Source organism: Lemur catta, chromosome 1 (assembly GCF_020740605.2).
Source record: "Lemur catta isolate mLemCat1 chromosome 1, mLemCat1.pri, whole genome shotgun sequence".
NCBI lineage: Eukaryota > Metazoa > Chordata > Mammalia > Primates > Lemuridae > Lemur > Lemur catta.
Window position 1 is genome coordinate 95,261,809 of NC_059128.1, and position 6,770 is coordinate 95,268,578.

Sequence of the window (6,770 nt, forward strand, 5' to 3'; positions counted from 1 at the left end):
ACAGGCGTGCGGAGCCAAGACGAAACTTGATAGGCGGGGCCCGCAAGCGACTGGGCGGGGCCTGTCTGACTGGAGGCGGGGCCTGTCTGTGCTGGGGTCGAAGGTCGAATTTTTCGGTTCAGGCCTGCCGAGATTTTTGTTGGGTTTTTTTGCACTATTTAGGCAATCCCCCAACTTGAGCCCTCAATTTATGTAGTGCAGTGTCATTTTCCCAGCCATTATTACTGAGTACTTGCTATGTGCCACACTTTGGCTATGCATTTGATATAAGTTATTCCAGTTACGCCACACATCAACTATATGAAGTGGATATTATTTCAGCCACGTTACTGAAGAGAACCTGAGGCTCAGTGACGCTAAGGGCTTATGTGCGTAAGGTCCACGCAGCTAGTAAATGGCAGAGTAGGGTTGAGACTCTTGTCCATGTAGTTCCAAGGCCTGTGATCCTAACCGTTTGGCCTTCGCAGCAATTCTATGTATTAGGCACCTGAGGAAACTGAGGCTCAGTTACTTGCCTGTAGTCACCTTCATGAATTGAAGTCTCCATTCTTGCTCCTACCCCGTGGGTTCCCTCACACACAGAGGGATACCACAGGGGGGATTCCTAGGGAAAACTGTTGGGGAAGTTTCTCCCCAAAAGACCTCTGAGGACCATTAGTGCCTTAGATTCTGTGTTCCCACAGTGGTGTCCTTGAGTACAGTCACACATGCGGGACACTGGCTCTGAGCAGGGACCAGTTTCCATTCTACTCTCATTCATTCTCCCACCTTTTCCGATGGGAAAAGTCTTAAACTCAGTCTTAAACTCAGTGAGCCTGCATCTCTCACTTTTCCTAAATTATGAGCTCTGCACATCCCTGCTTCTGTGCCATTGCTCATGCTGTCCTTCCTAGACTGCCCTCCCACATCTCTTCCTCTCTAAGTGGTATCTACTCTTCAATGCCAAGTTCGACATCTTCCCTGAAGCTTTGAGCTCTTGCCTCCTTGGACTTAAAGTCTTTCTTCGTGTGCCCCGTTAATACCCTGTAGGAATGTCCACTTCTCACATAGTTTGGTATTATTGAGGCAGGTTGTCTAATGTATGCATGGACATTGGTAAATTCACCCCTTATGAATAGGAAAGCGAGGCAAAGAGGAAGGGATTCCAGTGATTCTGCTCATTCGATCACATATGAGGTGAGTGAGAGGGACCCCAAGCCCTTTATTCCCTTAATCAAGTTCTGTTCCAGTGTCCTCTCTGAGGGTAAGCAGAATATGATTCTAATATTCAAAGAACGGTCTTTTCCCATTCAACGTGACCTAGAAGTACAACCCAAGTAGTCATCTGGATTCTCACTTAGAATTTGGCTGCTGTCTCAAGTCTGACCCTTTGTATTTGTGTTTATGTTATTTCTTCCCTTGTCGAATTTAAGCTCCTTGAGTTAGAGAGCCTGCCTTAGGCTACATTTTTTTTGTTTTGAGACAGAGTCTGGCTCTGTTGCCTGGGCTAGGTGCTATGGCATCAGCCTAGCTCACAGCAACCTCAAACTCCTGAGCTCAAGCAATCCTTCTGCCTCAGCCTCCCTAGTAGCTGGGACTACAGGCATAAGCCACCATGCCCAGCTAATTTTTTCTATGTATATTTTTAGTTGTCCAGATAATTTCTTTCTTTCTTTCTTTCTTTTTTTTTTTTTAGTAGAGACAGGGTCTCGCTCTTGCTCAGGCTGGTCTCAAACTTCTGAGCTCAAACGATCCATCCACCTCAGCCTCCCAGAGTGCTAGGATTACAGGCGTGAGCCACCACACCTGGCCACACTTCACCATTGTATGCTCTGAAACTGAAGTGATGAGCTGAGCAAGTGGAGATGTTTGGCAGAAAGCTGGAATGTGAGACTGGCCTCCATGGCTGGGGGGTGGGAGAGCCAATCTAGGAGTGAGAGGAGGCAGGAAGCTTCTCCTCCCCCTGTTCCCATCATCCCACCCTACCCCTAACTGTGTGTATGATTTCTGAGAGGTGAGGACATCTGCCACAGATTAAGTATATGAGTGTGTGTGTGTGTGTGTGTGTGTGTGTGTGTGTAATAAGCATTTTAGTGTTAAGAGTCAAAAGCAGGGAACACCCAGAGCCCTGGAAGCGGTGCAACAGGGGCATGGGGAGGAAGATGGTCAGAGCAATTGGTAAGGTGGCTGGTGCCCAAGTCCACTCCTGCTTGTGGTGTGGGCAGCAATGCCACGTGTGGCCAGGGGAAGGTCTGATACACACAGGTATGTGCCCAGTGCCAGGGGAAGGAACCAAACTGGGGAGGGCACAGCCCACTGAAGCTTTTTGGGATCAGTTCCCTAGTCAGGGGCTCCGTACACTGCTGTCTCCTGCCTGTGGTTGCACCAGAAGTCCGCAAGGAGGTGCTGCTCACTAGCCTTTCCCGCCACTGAGTGTGGCAGACAAGTCGCATGCTCCAGCACCTCTGACTCTGTGCTGTCTGTGTTACTACTGTCCTGTGTGATTTAGTAGATGTCACCCCCTAATCTGTTATGGAAACCACAAGGGGGTTTCGGCCTAGGTCCAGTCACTCATCGCACAAAGATCCAATTATTGAGACAAAGAGGATTGCCAAGGAAGAAAGGAATCTTTTAATAGAAAGGCATCTTGTTGGGAGAATAGGAGAAGCCAACTCCAATTCGTCTGCCTGACTAATGGAGATCACGGGCTTTTAAAGGAGAGACCACGTGCCTTGGGGCAGATTGTGGTGCAATTAACAAGGGGCTAAGTGCCTTGGGGGCAGGTTGTGGCATCAGGAAGTCTGCCCAGGATCCTTCAGAATCTCAACTCTTTTGTCTTGCAGAAAATCCACCATGTTGGCAGAACAACTCAAAAGGTCAAGAAGTTAGTTAAAGGAGAGGATAATAAAAAAATATATAGGAGTCATTGAAGTTTGTTCATAGAGCCAGTTAAATGTCCGGCTGCTCTGTAAATCAGGGCTAGGGGTATAAGGCCACATGTGGCAGGTTATATGTCATCTAAGGGACATTAGGAGCCCCAGGGAGAGGAGCCACGGATAGGAGAAACAGCCTAAGGAAATGGAATTTTCCCTGTTGCTGTTGCAGGTCAACCTAGTAAACCCAGGGGAATATCTCAAAATAGACTTAAAGAGATCAAATCTTAAAATCTTTAGTTTGTTCCCCAACCCTGACCCCAACCCCCAGGCAAAAATGCTGTGCAATGTTAACAAAGCTGTATATTGTCAACAAAGGGAAAGAGTAGTTAATAAAATAGCTAAAGCTGCGGTCATTTCTTGTTCTCAGACACCTGTGTTCATATCTGAAAACACTTCTTAATGCTGTTCTTTGAAATGAGGTCCCCATATATGGAGTGATAAAATAGATATCCTTTTATACCCAAACCATCTTTGGTACTTCCTAGACAGCCACTAGATAGCACCATAGCTTTGTTCTCTCACCTTTTACCCTCACATGGCATTCACAAAGGAGAAGGATGCTACAAATGACTGCATGTGATTGACATGCTCCACAGGTTTTCATTAGCTGCTCAATAGAGAGCTTCCTTATTCATCAGGTTCACAATATGGGGAAAGCTGTTGAATCAAAAAGAGAACCTCAAGCTACCTTAAGTTAATTTTGTACAGGTAAAGTGCTACTGTGAATCTATTATCATATATCCTGCGTTGGGTAGTAGCATATTTCTGCTCATGTGTAAGGGCTGTCAATAAAATTACTTCTAAGATTTTTCCTAGAATTATAATAATTTTGTTAGTTGGAGGTGATTGTGGTATCTGTCTTACCTTTCACGAGGCAGATTGTAATACCCCAAAGATCTGTCAAAACTGTTCTGGTCTATAATACCTCCTTCCTTTTGTGGATAACGATCAGCTAAGTGTGTATGTAAGAGCTACGGAAAGGCTCATTTGCTTATGTCCTACTCTCCTGTGGGGAATTCCAACCACCTCCACTCTGATATAGTGGACTCTGTAATAAATTAAAGCAGAACTCCCCAGTCTTGGCATCAACAGGTGGTTTCTGCACTCTCCTTACACTTGCCCAAAGGCCCTTGTATATAAATCAGAGATCCTGGCTTCTGGAAGAAATATCAAAAGAAAACTTTACAGCCTTGGTAGTAAGGACTGTACCAGGTACTCTTTTTTTTTTTTTTTTTTTAAACAGCCTTATGGCGATATAATTCTTATACCATGTGATTTACTCATTTAAAGTATATAAGTCAATGGCTTTTAGTATATTCACAGAGCTGTGCATCAGTCACCACAATCAATTTTAGAACACGTGCATTACTCCCCAAACAAATCCCATTCCTCTTAGCCACCCCCTCCCAAGCCCCCCTTCCACCTAGCCCCAGGCAACCACTAATTTACTTTCTGTCTCTAATCTACAATTATATTTGCCTATTCTGGACATTTCATATAGATAGAATCATATTATACGTGGTCTTTTGTAACTGGCTTCTTTCATTTATATAATAGGGTTTTTTTTTTTTTTTTTTAGAGACAAGGTCTTGCTCTGTCACACAGGCTGGAGTGCAGTGGTGTGATCATAGCTTACTGGAGCCTCAACTTCCCCGGGCTCAAGCGATCCTCTCAATGCACTCGCTTCAGCCTCCGAAGCAGCCGGAACTACAGGCACATGCCACCACACCCAGTGAATTTTTTTATTATTTTGTAGAGACAGAGGTCTCGCTATGGTGTCTAGGCTGGGCTCAATCTCCTGGTCTCAAGCGATCCTGCTGCCTCAGCTGACCCAAAGTGCTGAGATTACAAGCATGAGTCACTGTGCCCCACTTCTAATTAGCTTTTAATCAAACAGTCTTAATTTTTGAAAATCTCATCTAACGATGATTAACCGTTCATTGAAAGTAAATTTCTACACTGAAACTACTGTTAAATCTTTCCCGTACAGCAAGGTTGTAATAAAATTTTGATTAAATATTCATGACTAAATTGTCTGAAATGTTTTCATCTACACGGGGGCCAACTGTATGCCACATAGGTCCCCTCAAAGAATGCTTACATGCTTGTGAAAGATGAGAGCAACAGAATGTAGACAAATTAACACGCAATGCTTACTTGCCACTTGGACGTTCCTCAAACACCTTATTGAGTAATTCGTCTTCAAAATGAAACTATTCAGAGCACTGTGTATGAGAATGATTAAACTGTACCTCATGTAGCTAAAAGGAGAGGCTGGTAGACTTTGATTTTTAATCTACTCTTGGACTCTGATTTAGTAGGGGACTGAAGATCTTTGGTTGTACTATAACCAGGAGGAAGAGATCAAAGACATAGAAAGAATTAAGGATTATAAATAAGGGTCAACAACTTAGAAAGTCTAAGATAGTGCTATTGATGAGAGGAAAGGGAGGAAGGTGGTGGCTGCAGATTGTTTTTTCTAAGAGAAAGTACATATTGTACTTTGTTTCATTGTTTCATTTTTTCACACCAGTTTCTGCCCAAACTTCCTACACTTTGCAAATATTCTGAAATGCTTCCAGCAAAACATGTGTCTGTTGAAAAAGCATTTGATCATTGAGATTGTTAGGTTTGTTCTGGGTGGGAACCCGAAAAGTATGTGATCATAAAGCCTGTGAAACAAAAAACACAGAAAACCGAACCCTCTATAAAACCCAAAGCTATCCTTGCCCTTGTTGTGTGGATGCTCTTTGGCCTCCACCCAACAGCACCCAGATGCTCAAAATAAAACAGCATTTTGCTACACATAAGGCTTCGTGTGTCTCCCTCTGGGCTCTAGACCTAACATTTGGTGCTGAAACCCAGGATAGCACACTGGGTGGACACACCCTCTGGGTCTCTAGCAGGCAAGGCTTGCAACTCAGGAAGCAGTAGGCAGCAGCAGCTCGTCCTGGGCTAACTCCTGAATGCTGCCTTCCTCTGAGTCCCTGGATCGCCAGTAAGGTTTCCATGGATCTTTGACTAAATTAAGAGAGGCCAGTCTCCTGGGTTGATCAAAGAGTCCCCTTGAGCCACTAACCTCCCTTGTCTCTGACAAGGTGGCTGGGAGAAGTCCCAAGCCGTGCAGGGGTCCCTGTCTAATTTGTCTCTGATCCTGGAGTGCAGGCTGAGCGCTCTAGCTCAGCCGAGGTAAGGTAATCATCCACCCTGACCCTCCTGAACCCAGCTGAGAGAGACACCAGACCGGGACTTGGATCTTCCTTGCTGACCTTCAAAATCTACACCCTGAGATAACATGTTCCTGGTAAGTGGGAGCTCACAAGCTCGTTCTTCTTTCCCAATCCCTCTCGTTCTCGTTTACTTGACTCTACGCAAAAATCTTACCGGTAAGCTGGAGGAGTCTTGGCCCCTGGGGCCTTCCTTGGATACAGCCATTCCCTCATTCTAAGGATGCCTAGAATTGGCCCCATATGACCCCTATTCTTTCCAGGAACATGGAAAACACTCAGTCTATTCTTCTTAAAACTAACCCCTTGGGGTGCCTCCTCTGAAGTCGCAAAACACTAGGTCTCACTACAATTTCACCCCAATGGCAAATGGCCCCACATTTCTTTCCTCCGTGTGTCATGGCCACTCTTTCTTTCCCTCTCTCTCTGTCTCTCTCTATACATATCTCTCTCTTTCTTAGGAAAAGAAATAAACTTTTACTTCTGCATATTGTAATCACTTGTCTGAGAATTCTTTCTCCCCTCACGTGTGGACTTCACACGCTAACATTTGGTGGCCCATATGGGAAGGAAAAACTGAGTCACTGAGTCCCTTTTCTGCCTCCGTACGAGGAGCTCGTCTTTCACA